The following is a 27,065-nucleotide window of genomic DNA, read 5'->3' on the forward strand; positions in this document are numbered from 1 at the left end:
TGACCTCAGGTGATCAGTCCACCTTGACCTCCCAAGGTATTAGGATGACAGGCGTGAGCCACCAAGCCTGGCCCAGCCCAGTAGTTCTTTTTAAAGGTAGCTCTGTTCTATTATTTAACCTAGCAATAGTTTTGTTTTCCACTAATAATAGTTTTTATTTATAAAATTTTATTTGGTTATTTAAAATAAATCTGTCCCTTTGCCAGAGTATCTTATTCCTTCACTATGGTTTCTAAATTATTTTAAACTTGACTGTTTTGTAGTCCATTTGATTCATCTATTGTTTTCACTTCTTAAGGTGTCAGTTTTCAGGTCTGCTGATTCACTGTCATGGTGATTCGTTTCCTCATGTGTTCTGTGATATTTAATTGTGCTAGTTCATCTTCAGTGAGTTTCCCATAAGCTTTGAGCTGTAAAATTATTTATTTCAATCTCTGTCTGTAAGGACAGAGATTTTCATGTTGTGTTTACTGGATCCCTAGGAATTTTGGTGGTCCTGGATCACTTTTTATAGTAACAATTCATCCTGGAGTATTAAAAACTATATGGAGGAAACATTTAGACCCCTCATCCTGTGCAAGCCCAGGATTTCTCATGGGTGGCTTTTTTGTGTGTGTGTGTGTGCCGGAGTCTTGTTCTTGTTGCCCAGGCTGGATGGAGTGCAATGGCACGACCTCAGGTTACTGCAACCTCCACCTTTCTGGTTCAAGCGATTCTCCTGCCTTAGCCTCCTGAGTAGCTGGGATTACGGGTGCCTGCCAACATGCCTGGCTAATTTTTGTATTTTTATTTTTATTTTTATTTTTGAGATGGAGTTTCACTCTTTTTGCCCAGGTTGGAGTGCAATGGCTCAATCTCGGCTCACCGCAACCCCTGCCTACCGGGTTCAAGCGATTCTCCTGCCTCAGCTTCCCGAGTAGCTGGGATTACAGGCACAAGCCACCATGCCCGGCTAATTTTGTATTTTTAGTAGAGACAGGGTTTCTCCACGTTGGTCAGGCTGGTCTCGAACTCCCGACCTCAGGTGATGCGCCCGCCTCGGCCTCCCAAAGTGCTGGGATTAGAGGCGTGAGCCACTGCGCCCAGCCAATTTTTGTATTTTTAGTAGAGACAGGGTTTCGCTGTGTTGGCCAGGCTGGTCTCAAACTCCTGACCTTGTGATCTGCCCACCTCAGCCTCCCCAAAGTGCTGGGATTACAGACAGTAGCCACTGTGCCCAGCAGTGGCTTTTTTTTTTTTTTTTTTTTTTTAAATTTAAATTTTAAACTCAAGGACCAGGGCACTCAGCAACTTCCTCTCTCTCTCCTTGGGCTAGCGAGCAGGCTGTGTACAGTTTCCTTTTTACTTACAGGACTGTTCTTTAAGGTGCAGGGCTTTATTCCTGCAGGGAGGTGGAGGTGGAGCTTCCAATCCTCCTCTTTTTCCCTGTGGAGTCCATAGCCTCGAAGTCTGAAACTAAAATTCCAGTGGATTGCTGAAGCTCTGGCTTTGATTTTTTAAATTTTGGAATCTGGTAGATACTTGTCCTTTGGAAGTAAATTTTGCTTATTGGTTATATTTTATTCAGAATTTCCATGTGTTTTTAGTGGGAAGGATGCATCCATATCAGATTTACTTTTTTTTTTTTTTTGGAGACAGAGTCTCGCACTGTCACCCAGGCTGGAATTCAGTGGTGCGATCTTGGCTCACTGTAACCTCTGCCTCCCAGGTTCAAGTGATTCTCCTGCCTCAGCCTTCCAACTAGCTGGGATTACAGATGCCTGCCACTGTGCCTGGCTAATTTTTTGTATTTTTAGTAGAGACAAGGTTCCACCATGTTGGCTAGGCTGGTCTCAAACTCTTGGTCTCGTGATCTGCCTGCCTTGGCCTCTCAAAGTGCTGGGATTACAGGTGTGAGCCACCGTGCCTGGCTATTTTTTTATTTTTTTTATTTTTTTGAGACAGAGTCTTGCTCTTGTTGCCCAGGCTGGAGTGCAGTGGTGCAATCTCGGCTCACTGCAACCTCCGCCTCCTGAGTTTAAGTGATTCTCCTGCCTCAGCCTCCCGAGTAGCTGGGATTACAGGTGTGCGCTACCATGCCTGACTAATTTTGTATTTTTAGTAGAGACGGGGTTTCACCATGTTGTCCAGGTTGGTCTTGAACTCCTGACCTCAGGTGATCTGCCTGCCTTGGCCTCCCGAAGTGTTGGGATTACAGACGTGAGCCACCGCACCCAGCCCTGATTCACATTTGATATACAAGATCACCTGTCCATCTATCCAATTGTACTGGTATATAAATACTGCTTAGTGCTTTGTGTTGTTCTCTCTTGAAATTATTCATTAAACACATTGCTGTATTCCAATTACCTATTGTTTGAAAAAGATGTGTGTTGATATATGATGGTATATAGCATAGCATTCCCATAAAACCAGGCATGTGTTTGGAAATATTTCTGTTTCCAAAGCACTTGTTTTAGTTTCATTAAGGCCTTAAAGAAACTTACCTTTTTATAAATCCTGATCTTTTATACCCATTTTGCATATGAAGATAATATGAGAAATTGTTGCATTATTTGCTGTGATAAGACATTTTCAAGGAAGAAGGCAGTGTGTGCTGATTTATAATTTCAAGAATGGCAAAAAACAGTTAATAGACTGCTACTTTGAGCAGCACTGACTAGTGGAGTAAATGTGTATAAGGACCTGCCTTTTCACTAAATAGTACATTGTAAATGTTGTCTCATGAAAGGTGAATTTTTTTTTTTTTTGAGACAGAGTCTCACACTGTCACCCAGGCTGGAGTGCAATGGCATGATCTTGGCTCACTGCAACCTCCTCCTCCTGGCTTCAAGTGATTCTCCTGCCTCAGCCTCCCAAGTAACTGGGATTACAGGCACCTGCCACCATGCCCAGCTAATTTTTTGTATTTTCAGTAGAGACGCGGTTTCACTATGTTGGCCAGGCTGGTCTCAAACTCCTGACCTCGTGATCCACCCACCTCAGCCTCCCAAAGTGCTGGGATTACAGGCATGAGCCACCGCGCCCGGCCAGGTGATTTTTTTTATGATTGATTTTATCAATCACCTTTTAATGGCCATTTAGGGATTTTTAAAAGATCAAAAAATACTGCCAGAATATTCCTGAATTTATCTTTTTACACTGTTTACTTCTCCTGGGTGTAGAACTGCTGAGTCAAAGGATGTACTCATTTAATATTTTGATGTTGCCAAATTTCCCTACAGAAAGAAATTTGCCTTCCCTACAGAAGGAAAATCAAAGTATGCAATTTATACTTTGATCAGCAGCACGTGGATAACAAAATCAAACAAAACTTTTCTACAAAAATACATTTTAAACTACAGATAATGGTACAAAAATTTTCCTATCTGGCTCACAGAAACTTTTCCTGTCTTTCTTAACTTACAAGTCCCAGGTGAGTAAGACCCACTCTTGTTGGCCTAGAACGGTGGTTTACAAAGTTACTGGACTAGTAGTGTTACCATCACCGGGAACTTGTTAGAAATTTAATTAATCAGAACTTATGTCAGACCCACTGATTGAGAAACCCGGTGGAGCGCAGCAATCAGTGGTTTGATTAGCACCCCAGGTGATTCTGGTACTTGCTAAAGTTTGGAAACCACTGGGCTAGGAGCAGCTTATCTTTATATGACCCAGAGGTCAGCTCAAGTCTTTACTCCCATATCCTTCACACAAATCATAGAATTTGAATTCCTGGGGGTTGATTTCTCATGGTCCCTTCCACCTCTTTGTGCCTGCCTCTGCGTGTCTTGATCGCTCTACTTTTCTGAGTGTCTTGATCGCTCTACTTTACTGCCGGTGGCTGCTCTTGTGTCTGCATTGCAATGACCCAGATGGGCAAAGGAAACGGAATCCATTTTCCTTAATTCACACAAACATCAGCAGTCCATTCACTTGAAAGGCATTTGAATATGTAGAAAACCAATGGATGGTTTGGAGGGATAGAAGTTTCTATCTTGGTAACATAAACAGTTTAAAATTGAGTATTAAATGTGCGCCTTCTGAAATCCTGTAGCCATTCTCCTACATTCCTTCCCCAGTCCCTCATTTTCTTCTCTGCTGCACCTCCCATTGGTTTGCTTTTTTTTCTAGAGTGATTTACTAATTCTATTTGTTTCCTTGTCTTCTGTTGTAATAACCAGGATTTTTATTGCAGACGATACAACCTACTCAACTACTTTAAGAAAAAAGTCTCAACTATAGAGTTGTATGGCAGATTACAGAATTGATGAGAGGGCCGGGGAAACAAACTTGTTAGCCATTCAGTCATAGGTATCCTTTACATCCATTTATTTATGCCTATCTTAATTTCTTTCATTAGGCTTTTCTAAACTTCCACGAATAAATTTTTTGTGGCCTTAAATTAATATCCAGTTAGGTTTTTATTTTCTGTTATGATTTCATGCTAATTTTCTGATTGCTCTGCAGATTTTCCAATCTCTCCTACCTCCCCTGCAGACAGTACACTAACCCCTACTGATAGGAGGAGCAAGGGAAGTGATTTGAAGATAATAAGGCCACTTCCCCGTGACTGAGGCAGTTGAGCCTGCATTTGATGAGTTTGACATTGAGCTTGTCTTTCCTCCTGTTTGAAGACAGGATTTTGAGATTGAGGGGGTTTCGAATGATACTTCTGTTCAGTGGTCACTGTGTGCTAGTGAGCAGGGCCAGGCCTCCTCATAGGTGTTGATCCTAAGAGATTTCCATGATTCTCCACTGAGTGTGAGAGGCTGATTTTTTTTTTTTTTTTTTTTTTTTTAAAGACAGGGTCTTGCTCTGTTGACCAGGTTGGAGTGCAGTGGTGCTATCTCAGTTCACTGCAACCTCTGTCTCCTGGGCTCAAGTGATCCTTCCACCTCAGCCTCCCTAAGTAGCTGGGACTACAGGCGTGGGCCACCTTGCCTAGCTAATTTTTTGTATTTTCAGTAGAGACAGGGTTTTGCTATGTTGGCCAGGCTGGTCTCGAACTCCTGGCTTCAAGTGATCCTCCCACCTCAGCCTCCCGAGTAGCTGGGATTACAGGCGTGAGCTGCCGTGCAGCTGAGGCTGATTTTGGAAAGCTGGAGAATTGGCATCTGAAAGCTGCTAAGGCCTCATGGAGGCTCTTGGAGGGTCTGCCTCTAGAAGACGAGTACATTAATAATATGAGAATCTACCACTCAGTGGAAAAGTCCTCTAGATACAGGCTTTCCAACTATTCTGTATTGCCTGTCTCCTGGGTTCTCTCTGAATTCAAGAACAGCCACACATTGGATGATATGCTTCTGGCATGCAGAGTCACCCTGCCACCTTGTGGCCATGTTTGAGAACTGTATTTCCCCCAGATGTCGGCTTCTTTCCTATGTCTCAGTATCCAGCAAAGCTGAAATTGGTCACCCTGGATTGCTTCTGCCTTTAGCTTTTTGAACTAATAGGATTTGAAGAGATACATCACAGCATACACCAAAAGAAGACTTTCTAATAGCTTTAAACAGAAATATATATGCAAGAAATTTCGTTGCCCCTGTAATGACATCTTGACATATTAGATAATGTGTGTTCAAAGCAAGAATGGGTCAATGTTATGTCCCAAAGCCGTTTCAGGGCTGCTCTGAGAGATCCTGTACTTTTCCTGGGAATCAGAGTGAGCATTACATAGTAGACATTAATTTTAGAGCACAATTATCTTTTAGATCACATTCCTTTATTTTTCTATATTGAATTAACTGCCTGACTGGTGGGAAAATTAAATCTTGATCATTACCAGTACCCTTTCCCACTCCACAGGATAATATAAGAATCCCAGGCTGATACAGTGCCGTAAATTTGGGCCTGGTCCACTCCCCACAGTTGGCTCCGTCATGACCACTGCACATTCCGATATGCTGCCGCTGAAGACATGATCCCCAGCAACTAGGCTGTCAGAGGACCCTCCCAGCTCTTCACCCACTGACCACCCTGAGAGACAATGCACCATGTCCATCTACTCTTGGCTTTCTGGAAGAGCTCCCCCAGCTCCCACCTTCCCAGGCACAGGTGGGAATGAGGCCTGTGTTTCTGACAGAACACAATTCCTTAAACTCATTCCTTTCCTGTTTTGGAGAATATTTCTGTCCTTTCCCTTTTGGCATAGGCTTTCTTTCACAAAGAAAGTCTGGATGTGAACTTTTGTAAGTACCTTGAAACTTCAATTTATTATGCTGAAATTCACAAAATTATTAAAAATGGAGTGGGACTCTTGCCAAGGACTCAAAAACTCCAAACATAAAGTTGTTTACGTTATTGGAAGGGAGAAGGGAAAAATGCTGATAGTAGCAATAGCAGCAGGAAGAAAGTACAAATTAATATCTCAATAAATCATCATGCTCCATTGTGTCTGATGTAGGCAACAGGCCTAAGGCTTCTGCAGGGCAAAATCATCTCTTTACTCGGGCCAGCCCTAGCAGTTGAAAGGGAGTTTATTGAGGGTGTTTCCCCCCCTCCCCATAGTCTAAGCACTGTGCTGGGTTCTTGCAAAATGAAGATGACCTCACAGCCACAATTACGGAATGGTAATCAAGTACTAAGTGCTAGGAGAGGAACACAGCTGGAGTTCTGTGGGAGTGCTAAAAGAAGTTGCTGTAGTCTAAATGTGCCCTCCAAAATTCATGTGTTGGAAACGTAATCCCCAATGCAACATTATTGAGATGTGGGGCCAAAGGGAGGTGTTTAGGTCATAGGGCTCTGCTCTCATCAATGGATTAATGCCACTATAAAAACAACTCTTGGGAGTGGATTCATGCTCTGCTGCTCTTCTGCCATGTGAGGACACAGCAAGAAGGCCCTCACCAGATGCTGGTAACTTGATCTTGGACTTTTCAGCCTCCAGCACTGTGAGAAATAAATTTCCATTCTCTGTAAACTACCCAGTCTGTAGTATTTTGTTATAGCAGCACAAAATGGACTAACACAGAAGTGATGAAAATTGCAGGAGGCGTTATATGTAAGTCAGGAGATAACCTATATGAGATGATATTTGAGCTGTGCCTGGAACCATGAGAAAGCATCTGCTTGGTGGGGAAGGAGTGAGGTACAGTACATTCAGGCAGTGAGAACTACGCCAGCACAAGTGTGGTGTAACAAAAGTACATGGCTGATTCTGGGAATGCTCTGTGGCTGAGTGTGGTGCACATTTTGGGATTATCCGAGGCAATGAGTAAATGTGAGCTGAGTTGGAGCTCAATTACAGAGGACCTCATTTGATATGCCAACAAAATTTTAATTTATTTTTTAGGCCAGCAAATCACCATCCATTTTCTGTTGCCTTATATTCCCACGCGTTTACTTAGGGAAATGTGCCAGTCCCTCAGGGCTAACTGTATTTCTGTGTTTTTTTTGTCCTGATGAAGAAACTGTCATTAACCTGGGAACATTGTGGAGGGGAAAGCGGGAGGGAGAAGGGAAAGAGGAGGGGAGGGGAGCAGAAGAGGAAGAAGCGACAGGGAGAGGAGAAGGAGGGATGAGTTACTAATTATTGGACTACATCAAGCAAGAGGTATTCAGGGACTGAACTCAGACAATTCACAGGGAACGTATGGATATAAATCAGGACTTATATGTCATAGATTACATGTAGGGAATAAGGGAGAAAATAAAAGATTATAGAGTTTTTCAAGTTCAGACAACTGGTTGGATGAAAATCACATTGAGACAGAAAGTAAGAGAAGAAGCAGATTTTGAGGCCAAGATAATGAGTCATGTGGGGGCACATTTAAGAGCCTGTGGGACTTCTGGATAGTGAGACAAGGTGTGCTATTGGAAATATGAGCCTAGAGCTTGGGAGAGAAGTTGGTGGTTTTAGTTGTGGGAGACATCAGTGAAGAGAGTTTAGGGAAGCCCCAAGAATGGGTGAGATCACCCAGGGAGAGTGAGTAGAGTAAGGAGAAACATTCAGGCCAAAGCTGTAGGGATATAAATGCTGATGAGTAGGAGGTTAACGAAAGTATCACCAATGAGACCAGGAAAGAATAGCCAGAGTTGGGAGCAAAACCCAGGAAGAGGATGGCGATAGCAGGCAAAGGAAGACGATTTTATTTCTTTTTCTTTCTTTCTTTGCTCTTTCCCTTTTCTTTATTATTCATTTATTTTTATTAGGAAGACAATTTTAATGTCATAAAGCAAAAGGGTAAAGAGTGAACAAAGATCTTTAAAACAGCAGTGCCAAGGTGGCTGGTGGCTTCCAGGATAGTGTTAGCTAAGCAGCATACAGGCAGCCGAGGTAGCTGCATCCTGGTAATTAGGAATAAAGGGAGATGAAGGGGTAGAGCTCATAAATACAGGCTATTCCATCAAGAAATTTGTAGGAGAAAATAAGGAGATGAGAGAGCAGCTTAGTATCCCAATAAAATATCTTATTTTAGAAGGGAAGACTGGAGTATATTTATAGGCTCAGAGGGAAAAGCCAATGGAAGGGGAGAGATGGAGGTGTGAGAAGGAAGAAATAGTCAATGGAACAGTCACCCAAGTGAGGAGAAGGCAATGGGATTAAGTTAAACCTGTGGTTCTTTGTCATTTGGAACCAGTTTTGGGGACTAGTGACCAATTTGGCTTACTTGAGGACCTATTGAAGTGGGGTAGAAATCCCCTAAGATTTCCCTGGGCCAAAAGTTAGCCAGAATAGGAAGTAACCCAAGGTCTCCTAGGGTTATCTGGAAATAGCAGTTTGGCCTCCCAGCACCATTGCAATGCTTTTGGAGAGAGCCACATTATTCAAGTTCAAAAAAGAAACATCACAGAACATTCATTCTTAGCAGACATTGTATGGGGATACATTTATAGCTATGTTCCAGGGTTTTGTTTCATGTCACAGAAAATGCTTGGCAGCTTCCCAGCTAACTGAATCTGGTTACAGGAAAAAGGAATGATTTTATCCTGTGTCACTGCTTTCATATTCATTAGCATGTAATTAGAAGCAATGGAGGTTTACTTAGATTAGCAGTTTTCATTTAAAAGGTTTTAAAAAAATAATAGCTAAGTCTGTTTAATTTGAAATTCTTTAATTTTAATTGATTATTTTAGATTCAGGGAGTATATGTGCCTGTTACATGGGTATTACATGTGAAATGGTAGGAGCTGGGCTTCTAGTGTACCCATCACCCAAATATTGGACATTGTACTCAGCATGTAATTTTTCAGTCCTCCCCTTTGTGGAGTCCCCAGACTTTATATGATAGCTTTGTTTTTCTCCATCTTTATGTTCATGTGTGCCATTTGGTTAGCTCCCACTTATAAGTGAGAACATGCAATATTTGATTTTTTTGCTTTTGTGTTCGTTCATTTAAGATAATGGCCTCCATTTCCATCCATGTTGCTGCAAAGGACATGATTTCATTCTTTTTTATGGCTTAATAGTATTCCATGGTGTATCTATGCCACATTTTCTTTATCCAATCAACTGTTGGTGGACATTTAGGTTGGTTCCATGCCTATGCTATTGTAAGTAGTGCTGCAATAAACATATGAGTGCAGGTGTCTTTTGTTTTCATTTTTAAATCTGTTGTAGGCTTTAAAAATTAAATTTTAACTTGTGCGGGTACCTAGTAGGTGTATATATTTGTGGGGTACATTAGAGGTTTCAATACAGCCATGCAATGTGTAATAATCACATCATGTAAAATGAGGGATCTATACCATCAAACATTTATCCTTTATGTTATAAACAATCCAATTATACTCTTTTAGTTATTTAAAAATGTACAATTATTATTAACTGTAGTTACCCTGTTGTGCTAGCAAATACTAGGACTTATTCATGCTTTCTACTTTTTTTGTACCCATTAACCATCCCCACTTCATCCTCCTGCCACTCTTCTCAGCCTCTGATAGCCACCCTTCTACTCTCTATGTCCATGATTTTGGTTGTTTTGAATTTTACGTTCCACAAATAAATGAGAGCATGCAATGTTTGTCTTTCTGTGCCTGGTTTATTTCACATAGCATAATGACCTCCAGTTCAACCATGTTTTTGCAGATGACAGGATCTCATTCTTTTTATGGCTGAATAGTACTCTTGTGTATAAGTACCATATTTTCTTTTTCCATGCATCTGTGACGGACACTTAGGTTGTTTCCAAATTGTGGATGTTATGAACAGTGCTGCTACAAAAATGGGAGTGTAGATTTCACTTTGATATACTGATATCTTTTTTTAAGGTATATACCCAGCAGTGGGATTGCTAGATTGTATGGTAGCTCCATTTTTAGTTTTTTTGTGGAACCTCCCAACTGTTCTTCGTAGTTATTGTACTAATTTACATTCCCAGTCAACAGTGTTCCCTTTGCTCCACATCCTTGCCAGCATTTGTTATTCCCTGTCTTTTGGATATAAGCCATTTTAACTGGAATGAGATTATATCTCACTGTAGTTTTGATCTGCATTTCTCTGATGATCAGTGATGTTGCACTCCTTTCCATAGGGTTATTTCTTAACTTCGTTGATTGTTTCCTTTGCTGTGCAGAAGTTTTTTAACTTGATGCAATCCCATTTATCCATTTTTGCTTTGGTTGCCAGTGCCTGTGCGGTATTACTCGATACATTTTTGCCCAGAACAATGTCCTGAAATGTTTCCCTGATGTTTTCTTGTAGTAGTTTCATAATTTGAGGGTTTAGATTTAAGTCTTTAATCCATTTTGATTAGATTTTTGTAAAAGGCAGGAGATAGGGATCTAGTTTCATTCTTCTGCATATGGATAGCCAGTTCTCCCACCACCGTTTATTAAAGAGACTATCTTTTCCTCAGTGTATGCTCTTGGCACCTTTGTCCAAAATGAGTTCACAATAAGTGTGTGGATTTGTTTCTGGGTTCTCTATTCTGTTCCATTGGCGTCTGCTCTTATGCCAGTAGCATGGTGTTTTGGTTAGTACAGCTATGTACTATAATTTGAAGTCAGATAATGAGATTCCTCCAGGTTTGCTCTTTTTGCTTAGCATCATTTTGGCTATTCTGGGTCTTTTGTGGTTCCATATAAATTTTAGGGTTTTTTTTTTTTCTATATATGTGAGGAATGTCATTGGTATTTTGATAGGGATTGCACTGAATTTGTAGATTGCTTTGGGTAGTATGAACATTTTAACAAAATTTATTTTTCCGATCCATGAATATGAAATATCTTTCCATTTTTTGGTGTCTTCTTCAATTTAGTTCATTAGTGTTTTGTAGTTTTCATTATATAGATCTTTTCCTTCTTTAATTCCTGGATATTTAATTTTATGTGTTGCTATTATAAATGGTATTACTTTTTGGATTTTTTAGGTTTACTGTTCTCATGTAGAAATGCTACTGATTTTTGTATGTTGATTTTGTATCCTCCAACTTTATAGAATGTGTCAGTTCTAATAGTTTTTTTTTGGTGGAATCTTAAGTTTTTCCAAATATAATATCATATCATCCACAAATAAGGATACTTTGATTTCTTCCTTTCCAATTTGAATGCCCTTTATTTCTTTCTCTTGTCTGATTGCTCTAGCTAGGACTTCCAGTATTATGTCAAATAACAGTGGTGAAAGTGGGCATTCTTGTTGTGTTCCAAAGCACAGGAAAGGCTTTAAGTTTTTCCTCATTTAGTATGATACTAGCTATGGGTCTGTTATATATGGCTTTTATTGTGTTGAGGTATGTTCTGCTATACCCATATTTTTTAGGGTTTTTATCAGAAAGAGATGTCGAATTTTATTAAATGCTTTTTCAGCATCAATTGAAATGATCATATAGTTTTTGTCCGTCCTTCTGTTGGTATGATGTACCACAATGACTGATTTGCAGATTGTTGAACCATCCTTGCATCCCAGGAATAAATCCCAGTGGTTATGATGAATGATCTTTTTAATGTATTGTTGAATTCAGTTTGCTAGTATTTTGTTGAGGATTTTTGCATCAATATTCATCAGAGATATTGGGCTACAGTTTTCTGATTTTGATGTGTCTTTGTCTGGTTTTGGTATCAGGGTAATTCTGGCCTTATAGAATGAATTTAGAAGGATTCTCTCCTCTATTTTTTGGAATAGTTTGAGTAGGATTGGTATTATTTCTCCTTTAAATGTTTGGTAGAATTCAGCAGTGAAGCCATTGAGTTGCAGGCTTTTCTTTACTAGGAGACTTTTTTTTTTTTTTTTTTTGAGACGGAGTGTCACACTGTCACCCCAGCTGGAATGCAGTGGCATGATCTCCGCTCACTGCAACCTCTGCCTCCCAGGTTCAAGTGATTCTGTGGCCTCAGCCTCCCGAGTAGCTGGGATTACAGGTGTCTGCCACCATACTCAGTTAATTTTTTGTATTTTTAGTGGAGATGGGGCTTCACCATGTTGACCAGGCTAGTCTTGAACTCCTGACCTTGTGATTTGCCTGCCTCAGCCTCCCAAAGTGCTGGGATTGCAGCCATGAGCCACTGTGCCCGGCCTAGGAGACTTTTTATTATGGCTTCAATCTTGTTACTTCTCTGTTCAGGTTTTGGCTTTCCTCATGGTTCAATCTTGGTAGGTTGCATGTGTCTAGGAATTTATCAATTTCTTCTAGATGTTTCAATTTATTGGCATATAGTTGCTCATAACAACCACTAATGAGCCTTTGAATTTCTGCAGTATCAGTTGCAATGTCTTCTTTTCATGTCTGATTTTATTTATTTGGATCTTCTCTCTTTTTTCTTAGTCTGGCTAAAGGTTTCTGAATTTTGTTTAACTTTTCAAAAAACCAACTTTTTGTTTCATTGATATTTTGTATTCTTCATTTCAAATTTATTTATTTCTGTTCTGATCTTTATTATTTCTTTTCTTCTAATTTTGGGTTTGGCTTGCTCTTGTTCTTTAAAATGCATTATTAGGTTGTTATTTGAAATTTTTCTTGCTTTTTGATGTAGGCACTTATAGCTATAAACTTTCCTCTTAGCATTGTTTTTGCTGTGTCTCACAGGTTTTGATTTGGGACCTATGTGTTTCCATTGTCATTTGTTTCAAGAAAATTTTCAATTTCCTTCTTAATTTCTCCATTGAGCCATTGGTCATTCAGGCGCGTATTTGTATTGTTTCCAAAATTCCTCTTGTTATTGATTTCTAGTTTTATTTCATTGTGGTATGAGATGATACTTGATATTATTTCAGTTTTTTGAATGTTTTTAAGACTTGTTTTGTGACCTAACATATGGTCTATTCATGTGCTGAAGAAAATAATGTGTATTCTGCAACCACTGGATGAAATGTTCTGTAAGTATACATTAGGTCCATTTGGTCTATAGTACAGATTAAATCTGATGTTTCTTTTCTTTTTTTTTTTTTTTTTTGAGATGGAGTCTCACTCTGTTGCCCAGGCTGGAGTGCAGTGGTGCGATCTCGGCTCACTGCAAGCTCTGCCTCCCGGATTCACACCATTCTCCTGCCTCAGCCTCCAGAGTAGCTGGGACTACAGGCACCCAGCACCACGCCTGGCTAATTTTTTGTATTTTCGATAGAGACGGGGTTTCACCGTGTTAGCCAGGATGGTCTTGATTTCCTGACCCTGTGATCCACCCGCCTCGGCCTCCCAAAGTGCTGGGATTACAGGCATGAGCCACCACGCCCGGCCTCTAAATCTGATGTTTCTTTATTGATTTTCTGTCTGGAAGAGCTGTCCAATATTGAAAGTGGGGTGTTGAAGTAGAACACTCCACTTATTATTAGCTATTATTGTACTGGGGCCTATCTCTTTAGCGCTAATATTTGCTTTATATATCTGGGTTCTCCAGTGTTGGGTGCATATATGTTTAAAGTTGTTATATCCTCCTGCTGAATTGACCCCTTTATCATTATATAGTGACCTTCTTTGTCTCCTCTTACAGTTTTTGTCTTGAAATCTATTTTGTCTGATATAAGTATAGTGATTCCTGCTCTTTTTCAGTTTTCATTGCCATGGAATATCCTTTTCCATCCCTTTATTTTCAGTCCGTGTGCATCTTTATAGGTGAAGAGTGTTTCTTATAGGCAACAGGTCATTGCGTCTTGCTTTTTCATCCATTCAGCCAGCTGTGTCTTTTGATTGGAGAGTTTAGTCCATTTGCATTCAATGTTACCATTGATAAGAAATTACTCCTGCCATTTTGTCATTTTCTGGTTGTTTTATGGTCTTCTTTTCCTTCTTTCTTTCCTTCCTGTCTTCATTTTAGTGAAAGTGATTTTTTTTCTGGTGATATAATTTAGTTTCTTGCTTTTTATTTTTTGTGTATCTGTTGTATGTTTTTTTATTGGAGGTTACCATGAGGCTTTCAAATACTATCTTATAACCCATTATTTTAAGCTGAAAACAACTTAACACTATTTTCATAAACAAGCACAAAGAAAATTGATAAGGATTCTATGCCTTAACTCTGTCTCCCTGCTTTTAAACTTTTTGTTGTTTCTCTTTATATCTTACTGTACTGTCCACATCTTGAAAAGTTGTTGTAGTTATTATTTTTGGTCAGTTCATCATTTAGTCTTTCTACTTAAGAGTAGTTTACACACCACAGTTGGAATGTTATATATGTTTTTCCTTGTACTTACTATTACCAGTGAGTTTTATATCTTCAGATGATTTCTTTTTGCTCATTAACATCATTTTCTTCCTAATTCAAGTACTTCCTTTAGCCTTTCTTGTTGGACAGGTCTGGTGTTGATGAAATCTTTCAGCTTTTGTTTGTCTGGGAAAGTCTTTATTTTTCCTTTATCTTTGAAGGATATTTTTGCTAGATATACTATTCCATGGTAAAAGTCTTTTTTCCCCCAGCGCTTTAAATATGTCATGCCATTCTCTCCTGACCTGTAAGGTTTTCACTGAAAAGCCTGCTGCCTGATGTATTGGAGCCCCACTATATTATATGTTAGTTGTTTCTTTTCTCTTGCTGCTTTTAGGCTCTTTTGTTTATCCTTGACCTTTGGGAATTTGATTATTAAATACCTTGAGGTAGTCCTCTTTGGGTTAAATCTGCTTGGTGTTCTATAACCTTCTTGTACTTGAATATTCATATCTTTTTCTAGGTTTGGGAAGTTCTCTGTTATTACTCCTTTGAATAAACTTTCTACCCTTGTATCTCTCTCTCTATCTCTTCTTTATGGCCAATAACTCTGCCTTTTAAAGACTATTTTCTAGATATTGTGGATGTGCTTCATTGTTTTCTATTATTTTTTCTTTTATCTCCTCTTACTGTATTTTCAAATAGCCTGTCTTCAAGCTGCCTAATCCTTTCTTCTCTTGATTAATTCTGCTGTTAAGAGACTCTAATGCATTCTTCAGAATGTCAATTGCAGTTTTGCAACTCCAGAATTTCTGCTTGTTTCTTTTTAATTATTTCAATCTCTTTGTTACATTTTTTTCTGATAGGATTCCGAATTCTTTGTGTTATCTTGAATTTCATTGAGTTTCCTCAAAACAGCTATTTGGATTTTCTGTCTGAAAGCCTACATATTTCTGTCTCTCTGAGATTGACCCCCGAGGCCTTATTTAGTTTGTTTGGTGAGGTCATGTTTTCCTGTATGGTCTTCATGTTTGTGGATGTTTGTCTGTGTCTGGACATTGAAGAATTAGGTATTTATTGTAGTCTTCACTGTCTGGGCTTGTATTCATTCTTGGGAAAGCTTTCCAGGTATTTGAAGGGTGTTGTGATCTAAGTGTTTGGTCACTGAAGCCATTATCTGCATTAGGACACATCCTGTGTCCAGTAATGCTGTGGCTCTTGCAGACTTAGTTACCACCTTGGTGGTCTTGGATAAAATCTGGAAGAATAATCTGGATTACCAGGCAGATACTCTTGCTCTCTTTCCTTACTTTCACCCAAACAAAAGGAGTCTTTCTCTCTGTGCTGAGCAGTCTGGAGGTGGGGGACAATTGACATAAGCACCCCTGTGGCCACCACCATTGGGACTGTGCTGGTCAGACCTGGAACCAGCACAACACTGGGCCTCATTCAAGGCCCACTGTAGCTGCTACCTGGGTACTGCCTATGTTTACTCAAGACCCTAGGGCTCTATGATCAGCAGGTGGTGAAACCAGCTAAACTTGTGTCCTTCTCTTCAGTGTGCTGAGTTTCCCTGGGCCCTGGGAAGGTCCAGACATGTTCTTTGGGAGACAGAGCCTGGAGTCAGAAATCTACCTGGTGCTTCATTCTACTGTGGCAGAGCTGGCACCTAAACCACAAGGGCCCACTTAGGGCTTGACTCTTCTGTGACAGAGCTGGTATCTAAGCTGTAAGACAAGCCCCCTTTACCTTTCCCTCTGCTTTTATCAAGCAGAAGGAGTCTCTCCTTATAGCTACCACAGCTGTAAATGTGCTGGATCAAACCTGAAGCCAGCATGTCTCAGAGTCATCCAAGACCCACAGCATGTATTACCTGGTTGTTGCTGCAAATTATTCAGGGCCTAAGGCCTTTTTAGTCAACAGGTGATGAATCTTGCCAGGACTGGGTTCTTCCCTTCAAGGCAGCAGGCTCCTTTCTGGCCCAAGGTTGCCTAGAAATGATGACCAGGAACTAGGCCCTGGAATGGGGGCCCTCAGGACTCTGTCTTGTGCCCTATCCTATTGTAACTGAACTTGTATCCAATTTGTAAGACAAAATTCTCTTTACTCTTTTCTCTCCTCTCCTCAGGCAGAAGGAAGGAGTCTTTTTTGGAGCTGAACTGCCTGGAGTTGGGGGAGGACTGGCACAAGCACTCTCTTAGTTGCTCCAGCGGGTGTCTCACTAGGTCACGTGCCCCCCAAAATCCACTGGTTCTGAGCCCAGCACAGCATTAGGATTTGTGTAGGAGTTGCAGTCATTGTAGCATAGATTGCCTTTCAAGTTTATTTAAGATCCCGGAGTACTTTAGCTTGTGGTGGCGAGGCTTGCTGAAATTCAAGTTCCAACTGCTTGGATGGGTGATTTCCCTCTGACTAGGGCTCATCTAAATGTTCCATCCATGGGCACTGGCTGAGTTCTGCCTGGTGTTGCTTTCTGCTGTGATAGGGCAGCATTGAGTTCCAATGAAAAGTCCCACAATTGCCATGCTGTCCCTCCCGCAAGTGCACAGATTCTTTACCTCATGTGGCCACTGCCAGGGGGTAGGAGAGGGGTGGCATTGGCAGTTCAAGACCATCTTTCCTATCCCCTTCAGTGCCTCTTTCAGTGATATGAAGTTAAAACCAGGTACTGTGATTGGTCACCTGAGTTTTCATTCTTACATAGGTGCTTTTTTGTGTGGATAGTTGTTCCATTTGATGTTCCTGAAGGGAGGATGGTTGTTGGAGGAGGCTTCTATTGGCCATCTTGTGCTGCCTCCACTCCCACAGGTATCTTTTTGATATGATGATTTATTTTCCTCTTGGTAGATATCTCCATAGTGTTTTCCATAGATGTTGAATTAATTTACATTCCCACCGACAATATGAGCTTTCCCTTTTCTCTGCATCCATTCCAACATCTGTTGTTTTTGACTTTTTAATAATAGTCATTCTGACTGGTGTAAGATGGTATCTCAGTGTGGTTTTAATTTGCATTTTTACTTTCTTTCTTTTCCTTTTTTTTTTTGAAATGGAGTTTTGCTCCTGTCACCCAGGCTGGAGTGCAATGGTGTGATCTTGGCTCACTGCAACCTCCGCCTCCTGGGTTCAGGTGATTCTCCTGCCTTAGCCTCCCTAGTAGCTGGGATTATAGGCACCCACCACCATGCCTGGCTAATTTTTGTATTTTTAGTAGGGATGGGGTTTCACTATGTTGGCCAGGCTGGTCTCAAACTCCTGACCTTAGGTGATCTGCCTGCCTTGGCCTCCCAGAGTGCTGGGATTACAGGCGTGAGCCACTGTGCCTGGCCTAATTTGCATTTTTCTGATAGTCATGTTGAACATTTTTTTCATGTGGTTTGTTAGCTGTTTGCATTTCTTCTTTTAAGAAGTGTACATGTTGCCGGGCGCGGTGGCTCAAGCCTGTAATCCCAGCACTTTGGGAGGCCGAGACGGGTGGATCACGAGGTCATGAGATCGAGACCATCCTGGCTAACACGGTGAAACCCCGTCTCTACTAAGAAATACAAAAAACTAGCCGGGCGAGGTGGCGGGCGCCTGTAGTCCCAGCTACTGGGGAGGCTGAGGCCGGAGAATGGCGTGAACCCGGGAGGCGGAGCTTGCAGTGAGCTGAGATCCGGCCACTGCACTCCAGCCTGGGCTACAGAGCGAGACTCCGTCTCAAAAAAAAAAAAAAAAAAAAAAAAAAAAAAAGAAGTGTACATGTCATTTGCCTATTTTTAGTGGTGTTGGTTCTTAAAATAAAAACAATTTTTATGTAGCTTTCTTATGTCTACCCAGTAACTAAATTGTAAACACTTCAAAGAATGAGATTCTTTTATGTTTATCCCTTTAGTGCCCTCCACATCAGATGCATTCAACAGAAATCTATTGCTTTGGTTTGGATGAAAATGCCTTTAACCTTTCTATGTGTGCTACTATGTGTTGGTAATCTTTAGTGAATCAGAATGTTCTTCAGATTACTTTTGAGGCCAACATTATGTTTCTCTTGAGTTTTAAACTTGTGAAAGGGTTAAGGGGATGAACTGGCTGTTGTGAAAATAGCAGTTACTCTGAAAGATTATTTTTATTTTCTTCTTAAACTTTTATTTTAAATTCAGGGGTACATGTGCAAGATGTGCAGGTTTGTTATATAGATAAATGTGTACCATGATGGTGTGCTGCACAAATCGTCCCATCACCTATGTATTAAGCCCAGCATCCATTAGCTATTCTTCCTGATGCTCTCCCTCCTCCCACCCCACCCTCCAACAGGCCCCAGTGTGTGTTGTTTCTTACCATGTGTCCATATGTTCTCATCATTCAACTCCCACTTACAAGTGAGAACAAGTGGTGTTTGGTTTCCTGTTCCTGAATTAGTTTGCTGAGGATAATGGCTTCCAAATCCATCCATGTCCCTACAAAGGACGTGATCTTGTTCCTTTTTATGGCTGCACACTATTCCATGGTATATATGTACCACATTTTCTTTATCCAGTCTATCACTGATGGGCATTTAGGTTGATTCCATGTCTTTGCTATTGTGAATACTGCTGCAATGAACATACGTATGCATGTATCTTTATAATAGAATGATGTATATTCCCTTGGGCATATACCTAGTAATGGGATTGCTGGGTCAAATGGTTTTTCTGCCTCTAGGTCTTTGAGGAATCACCACACTGTCTTCCACAATGGTTGAACTAATTTACACTCCCACCAATAGTGCAAAAGCATCCCCTTTTCTCCACAACCTCGCCAGCACCTGTTTTTTGACTTTTTAATAACAGCCATTCCTGACTGGCACGAGGTGATATCTCACTGTGGTTTTGATTTGCATTTCTCTAATAATCAGTGATGTTGAGCTTTTTATCATGTTTGTTGGCTGCATGTATGTCTTCTTTTGAGAAGTGTCAGTTCTTGTCCTTTGCCCAGTTTTTAATGGGGTTGTTTGCTTTTTTTCTTGCAAATTTGTTTAAGTTCCTTGTAGACTCTAGATATTCGGCCTTCGTCAGATGGATAGATTGCAAAAATCTTCTTCCATTCTGTAGGTTATCTCTTCCCTCTGATAATTTCTTGTGCTGTGCAGAAGCTCTTTAATTTAATTAGATCCCATTTGTCAATTTTTACTTTCGTTGCAATTGCTTTTGGCATTTTCATCATGAAATCTTTGCCCATGCCTATATCCTGAATGGTATTGCCTAGATTTTCTTCTAGGGTTTTTATGGTTCTGGGTTTTACATTTAAGTCTTTAATCTATCTTGAGTTAATTTTTGTCTATGGTTTAAGGAAGGGTTCCCATTTCAATATTCTGCATATGGATAGCCAGTTTTCCCAGCACCATTTATTAAATAGGAAATCCTTTCACCATTGCTTTTTCTTTTTGTCAGGTTTGTTGAAGATCAGATGGTTGTAGGTGTGCAGTCTTATTTCTGAGTTCTCTATTCTGTTCCATTGGTCTATGTGTCTCTTTCTGTACCAGTACCATGCTGTTTTGGTTACTGTAGCCTTATAGGATAGTTTGAAGTCGGGTGGCATGATACCTCCAGCTTTGTTCTTTTTGTTTAGGATTGTCTTGACTATTCAGGCTCTTTTTGGTTCCATTTGAATTTTAAAATAGTTTTTTTCTAATTCTGTAAAGAATGTCAATGGTAGTTTAATAAGAATAGCATTGAATCTATAAACTACTTTGGGCAGTATGGCCATTTTCAGGATATAGATTCTCCTATCCAAGAGCATGGAATATTTCTCCATTTATTTGTGTCCTCTCTGAGTTCTTCGAGCAGTGGTTTGTAGTTCTCCTTGAAGAGGTTCTTCACTTCTTCCCTTGTTAGCCATATTCCTAGGTATTTTATTCTTTTTGTAGCAATTGTGAATGGGAGTTCATTCATGATTTGGCTCTCTGCCTGCCTGTTGTTGGTGTATAGGAATGGTTGTGATTTTTGCATATTGGTTTTGTATCCTGAGACTTTGCTGTGAAAGATTATTTAAAAAGCAACATATCTTTTTCATTTGAAAGAAAGTTAAGTAGGATTTGTAAAAGTCAAATTGATACTGTAAACACAGAGGTTTATTGCCTGTTATATTATTGATGATTTAAAGTGTGGAGTTTGACTTTTTTTTTTGACTGGAGTCTCACTCTGTTGCTCACACTGAAGTGCAGGGGCATGATCTTGGCTTATTGCAACCTCCACCTCCCAGGTTTAAGTGATTCTCCTGCCTCAGCCTCCTGAATAGCTGGAATTACAGGCGTGTGCCACCATGCCCAGCTAAGTTTTGTATTTTTAGTAGAGATGGGGTTTCACTATGTCGGCCAGGCTGGTCTCAAACTCCTGACCTCAGGTGATCCACCTGCCTCGGCCTCCCAAAGTGCTGGGATTACAGGCATAAGCCACTGCACCCGACTTTGTTGTATTTTACTTGTCCCAAACAGACATAGCTTTAAAATCGCAAGAATTAAAATCATTTTGGACCCTTGAGTCACTGGGGCCATTTGGATGCTGGGCATCTTTTCACTATTGCTATATTCAGGATCATTTTTTTAATCTGCAATAAGAAACCTACTGTTATGGTTTGAATATTTGTGTCTTGCCAAGTACATGTGTTGAAATCCTAACCCTCAAGATGATGGCATTAGGAGGTGGAGCCTATGGGAGATGATAAGGTCATGAGGGCAGAACCTTCATAAATGGGAATAGTACCCTCATAAAATAGGGCTAAGGCCTTCTGCTATCTTCTTTGTACCTTCTACACAGGGAGAAGGTACCATCTATGAATCAGGAAACAGAACTTCACCAGACACCAGATCTGCTGGCACTTTGATCTTTGAACTTTCCAGCCTCCATAACTGCAAGAAATAAATTGCTATTGTTTTTAAACCACTAGCTTATGGCATTTTGTTACAGCAACCTTAATGGGCAAAGACACTTACATGTTGCAAATGGGAAAACTCGGGCACAGGGAAAGGATGGGTTTTTAAGGAGCTTCCCAGGGAAATAGTAGTGGGAGCACAATTTATTATTGGAGGTCTTTCAGTCTGTGATTACTTTTGGAATTATTAGGATTTCTTATGGACATCTTATTCATCAAGGACATAAAATTTGGACTTTTGATCTAATGTCTAAATGTGTCTATATATACAAGCATATGGATACTGTAAGTCAAAAATGTGTACACATAATACACATAATATGTGAACATCATAGTTTAGCCTACCCTACTTTAAATATGCTCAGAACACTTATTTTAGCCTATATATATTACGTTGATACATGCACACCCCCACCACGATATGTGTATGTGTACACACATACGCACATACACACATATGTATACATGTATATATACTTTTTCCAGAGATATATTTGTAAGATTGAAAGAAAGTATTAGTATTCATTATGCAACTTTAAACTTGGGTTCTAGATCACACCACTGTGAATTAGGGTGTTTATAGATCTAGTGATTATCTTGTAAATAATATAATTTTGCCACTTTTTTCAAAAGGTGCTAATTTGTTGAATGAAAAAATTTAAAATATACTCCAATGATGTTAAAATCTCTTGGCATTTCCTAATTTTTATTATACTACTTTACCTAGTTTTAAAAATCATACTATACATACACGTGCATGCATGCTTATACCTCTCTCAGAGGCCCTTGTCACTATTACTCTAGTAAGAAATAGTAAGTGGATTGGCTTTTGCTTGCGCCTTTCCTTTTTTCACATGTTCAATGTTTATAATGTCACCGCTTTGGTTTGCCAACCTAGAAAGTCAGCCCATCTGGGAGTCCTTCTTGTGCATTTGTTTAGAGAGAAAACTGGTTTCCCTGGACTCCTTTGACCAATTTAGCAAAGTGAGGAAAGAAAGGAACCCAACATTGATTGCCTCCCTAGAAACATACGCCTCACTCATGGTTATTTTATCATGTGTATATATGTGTGTGTACATTCATATGCAGCAGCAGTTTTTTGCAGTGTAATTTTCTCCATACTTCTCTAAAGTTTATAAAAACTGTTGCTTATTTTTTTTTCCCCACTAGCTTAGCCCATGGCATGTACAGTGAATATTTCCACCACTCCCACCCTGCCTCTATATAGAAAAGGACTTGTGGGATCTTTCTTTTGCTTGTCTCATATTGGTGAAAATCTAGCACCCTGGGTTTTTCTCTCATCACACTTGCTTGTATAGGAAATGGGGAAGCAAATTTATATGAGTACTTTATCTATAAGGACCGAGATAAATTTATTGATTGTTAGCTTTGTGTCCAGAAAGTTTTTCTCTTTTTATAATTCATTAACTACAAATCAAAGACAGAGTTCTTCAAGTCAAAAGGTGACTTAGGGCATGTTGACATTTTCAGAATCTATTTAATGCTGTCTGAGTCCAAGTTAATTTCCTAAGGAAGGTTAAAGGAGCAAGCTTATCTTGTACCTATTGGTGGATTAATTAGACTATAATTTTGCATGGAACTACAGATGTACACAGGTGCTCCTTGGCTTATGATGGGTTTGTGTCCTGATAAACCCACCATAAGTTGAAAATAATTGTAAGTCGAAAATGTGTTGAATACACATAACCTGCCAAACATCATAGTTTAGCCTACCCTACCTTAAATATGCTCATAACACTTACAGTGGCCTAGAGTTGGGCAAGCTCATCTAGCACAAAACCTATTTTATAATACACTATTGAATAGCTCATGTAATATATGGAATACTGTACTGAAAGTGGGAAACAGGATGGTTTTATGGGTACCCAAAGTATGGTTTCTACTGAATGGATATTGCTTTTGCACCACTGTAATGTTGAAAAAAATCTTGAGTTGAACCATCCTAAGTTGGGGACTATCTGTATGTGTATTTAATGGGATGACTATTAAGCTACTAGAAACTATCAGAAAAAATAATTTACCATAAGAGTAGAGTGGTAATTATGTTATTATTTATTTTTCAGTTATAATGCCTAGGCAAAGTTTTTGTACTTCTTCATGATTTGGGAGCAGAATCCAACAGACCAATGAAAAAGGGTCCAGTCCTTTTGTAATAAACCTGAGTGGTTTGAATAAATCTAAACTGACTCAGCTGAAAAAAAAGACTCTCACAAGTAACATTTAAAATTAACATGTGAATTTTATATCTTCCCACTCAAATGTTATCCCCAATGTCCACAACGGGATATAAAAAGGAGGAGCCAGGAGTGTATGTGGTGTGGCAGGGGGGTCACTCCACCTGGAGCAGAGCGGGTGGAAGGGAGTGCAGGAGGAGGGAGGTTAGAGAAGTAATGGACAGCCAGTTGTGATAGGATGGCCCCTGGAAACTGGCAGGAAGGCTTTGGATTTTACTTTGAATGAGATTTGAAGCTATGCAGAGTTTTGATAACAGAATAATGTTATCTAACACACCTTTTTTTTTTTTTATTATACTTTAAGTTCTAGGGTACATGTGCACAATGTGCAGGTTTGTTACATATGTATACATGTGCCATGTTGGTGTGCTGCACCCATCAACTCGTCAGCACCCATCAACTCGTCACTTACATCAGGTATAACTCCCAATGCAATCCCTCCCCCCTCCCCCCTTCCCCCTCCCCTCTCCCCATAATAGGCTCTGGTGTGTGATGTTCCCCTTCCTGAGTCCAAGTGATCTCATTGCTCAGTTCCCACCTATGAGTGAGAACATGTGGTGTTTGGTTGTCTGTTCTTGTGATAGTTTGCTGAGAATGATGGTTTCCAGCTGCATCCATGTCCCTACAAAGGACACAAACCCATCCTTTTTTATGGCTGCATAGTATTCCATGGTGTATATATGCCACATTTTCTTAATCCAGTCTCTCACTGATGGACATTTGGGTTGATTCCAAATCTTTGCTATTGTGAATAGTGCCACAATGAACATATGTGTGCATGTGTCTTTATAGCAGCATGATTTATAATCCTTTGGGTATATACCCAGTAATGGGATGGCTGGGTCATATGGTACTTCTAGTTCTAGATCCTTGAGGAATTGCCATACTGTTTTCCATAATGGTTGAACTAGTTTACAATCCCACCAACAGTGTAAAAGTGTTCCTATTTCTCCACATCCTCTCCAGCACCTGTTGTTTCCTGACTTTTTAATGATTGCCATTCTAACTGGTGTGAGATGGTATCTCATTGTGGTTTTGATGTGCATTTCTCTGATGGCCAGTGATGATGAGCATTTTTTCATGTGTCTGTTGGCTGTATGCATGTCTTCTTTTGAGAAATGTCTGTTCATATCCCTTGCCCACTTTTTGATGGGATTGTTTGTTTTTTTCTTGTAAATTTGTTTGAGTTCTTTGTAGGTTCTGGATATTAGCCCTTTGTTAGATGAGTAGATTGCAAAAATTTTCTCCCATTCTGTAGGTTGCCTGTTCACTCTGATGGTAGTTTCTTTTGCTGTGCAGAAGCTCTTTAGTTTAATGAGATCCCATTTGTCAATTTTGGCTTTTGTTGCCGTTGCTTTTGGTGTTTTAGACATGAAGTCCTTGCCCATGCCTTGTGTCCTGAATGGTATTGCCTAGGTTTTCTTCTAGGATTTTTATGGTATTAGGTCTAACATTTAAGTCTCTAATTAATCTTGAATTAATTTTCGTATAAGGAGTAAGGAAAGGATCCAGTTTCAGCTTTCTACTTATGGCTAGCCAATTTTCCCAGCACCATTTATTAAATAGGGAATCTTTTCCCCATGACACGAGAAATACGTGACAAATGCACAAGCTTCAGTAACTGACTCGATCAACTGGAAGAAAGAGTATCAGCGATTGAGGATCAAATGAATGAAATGAAGCGAGAAGAGAAGTCTAAGAAAAAAGAGGAAAAAGAAACGAACAAAACCTTCAAGAAGTATGGGATTATGTGAAAAGACCAAATCTACGTCTCATTGGGGTGCCTGAAAGTGAGGGGGAAAATGGAACCAAGTTGGAAAACACTCTTCAGGATATCATCCAGGAGAACGTACCCAACCTAGTAAGGTAGGCCAACATTCAAATTCAGGAAATACAGAGAACGCCACAAAGATACTCCTCAAGAAGAGCAACTCCAAGACACATAACTGTCAGATTCACCAAAGTTGAAATGAAGGAAAAACTGTTAAGGGCAGCCAGAGAGACAGATCGGGTTACCCACAAAGGGAAGCCCATCAGACTAACAGCAGATCTCTTGGCAGAAACTCTACAAGCCAGAAGAGAGTGGGGGCCAATATTCAACATTCTTAAAGAAAAGAATTTTAAACCTAGAATTTCATATCCAGCCAAACTAAGTTTCATAAGTGAAGGAGAAATAAAATCCTTTACAGATAAGCAAATGCTTAGAGATTTTGTCACCACCAGGCCTGCCTTACAAGAGACCCTGAAGGAAGCACTAAACATGGAAAGGAACAACCGGTACCAGCCATTGCAAAAACATGCCAAAATGTAAAGACCATCAATGCTAGGAAGAAACTGCATCAACTAATGAGCAAAATAACCAGTTAATATCATAATGACAGGATCAAGTTCACACATAACAATATTAACCTTAAATGTAAATGGACTAAATGGTCCAATTAAAAGACACAGAATGGCAAACTGGATAAAGAGTCAAGACCCACCAGTTTGCTGTATTCAGGAGACCCATCTCACATGCAGAGACACACATAGGCTCAAAATAAAGGGATGGAGGAAGATCTACCAAGCAAATGGAGAACAAAAAAAAGCAGGGGTTGCAATCCTAGTCTCTGATAAAACAGACTTTAAACCATCAAAGATCAAAAGAGACAAAGAAGGCCATTACATAATGGTAAAGGGATCAATTCAACAAGAAGAGCTAACTATCCTAAATATATATGCACCCAATACAGGAGCACCCAGATTCATAAAGCAAGTCCTCAGAGACTTACAAAAAGACTTAGACTCCCATACAATAATAACACACACATCTTAACGGGATTGCTCTGGCTGCTGCTTTGGCAATAGACTAAAGATGGGTGACAGTGGCACCAGTTAGGTAGAATGTAGACAACAGATGATGGCAGCAGGGGAGTAGCAATGAAAATGGTGAGAATAGTCAGATTTTGGAGATATACACACACTTATCTCCAATATAATATTTTATACATATGCACATATATTATTTAATACATACATACTATTTTGAGGATAGAATGGACAGGATTTGCAGATAGACTGAAGTATGAGAGATACTGAAGATCATTCTGAAGTTTTTGCCCTGAGACACTGGAGGGCAGGAGACACCATAAATTTAGAGGGGAAGACTGTGGAAGGAGTGGGCTTGGGCAGGTGAGGGTTGAGGAGGAGTGGAGATCAGGAATTTCGTTCTGGGAACACCAAGTCTGAGATGTCTGTTAAACATCCTATTGGAGATACTGAATAAGCAGTTAGGTGTTTGAATGTGGAGATCAAAGGAAAGATCTGGGCTCGATATAGGAATATGGGAATCATCAGCACTTGGGTGATGTTTAACACCATGATTTGACATCACCAATGGAATAAGCATAGGCATGGGAGATATGTGGCCAAGGACCCAGAGTTTAG

At 40.0% G+C, this 27,065-nt stretch overlaps 1 protein-coding gene across 4 annotated transcripts in view; it reads left to right on the forward strand.

The window, feature by feature from the left end:
- SYT16 (synaptotagmin 16) overlaps nucleotides 1–27,065 on the forward strand; it is a 287,967-nt gene that overhangs the window by 20,233 nt on the left and 240,669 nt on the right. The window lies entirely within an intron of this gene.

The sequence above is a fragment of the Macaca fascicularis genome, chromosome 7 (genome assembly GCF_037993035.2).
Source record: "Macaca fascicularis isolate 582-1 chromosome 7, T2T-MFA8v1.1".
Taxonomy (NCBI): domain Eukaryota; kingdom Metazoa; phylum Chordata; class Mammalia; order Primates; family Cercopithecidae; genus Macaca; species Macaca fascicularis.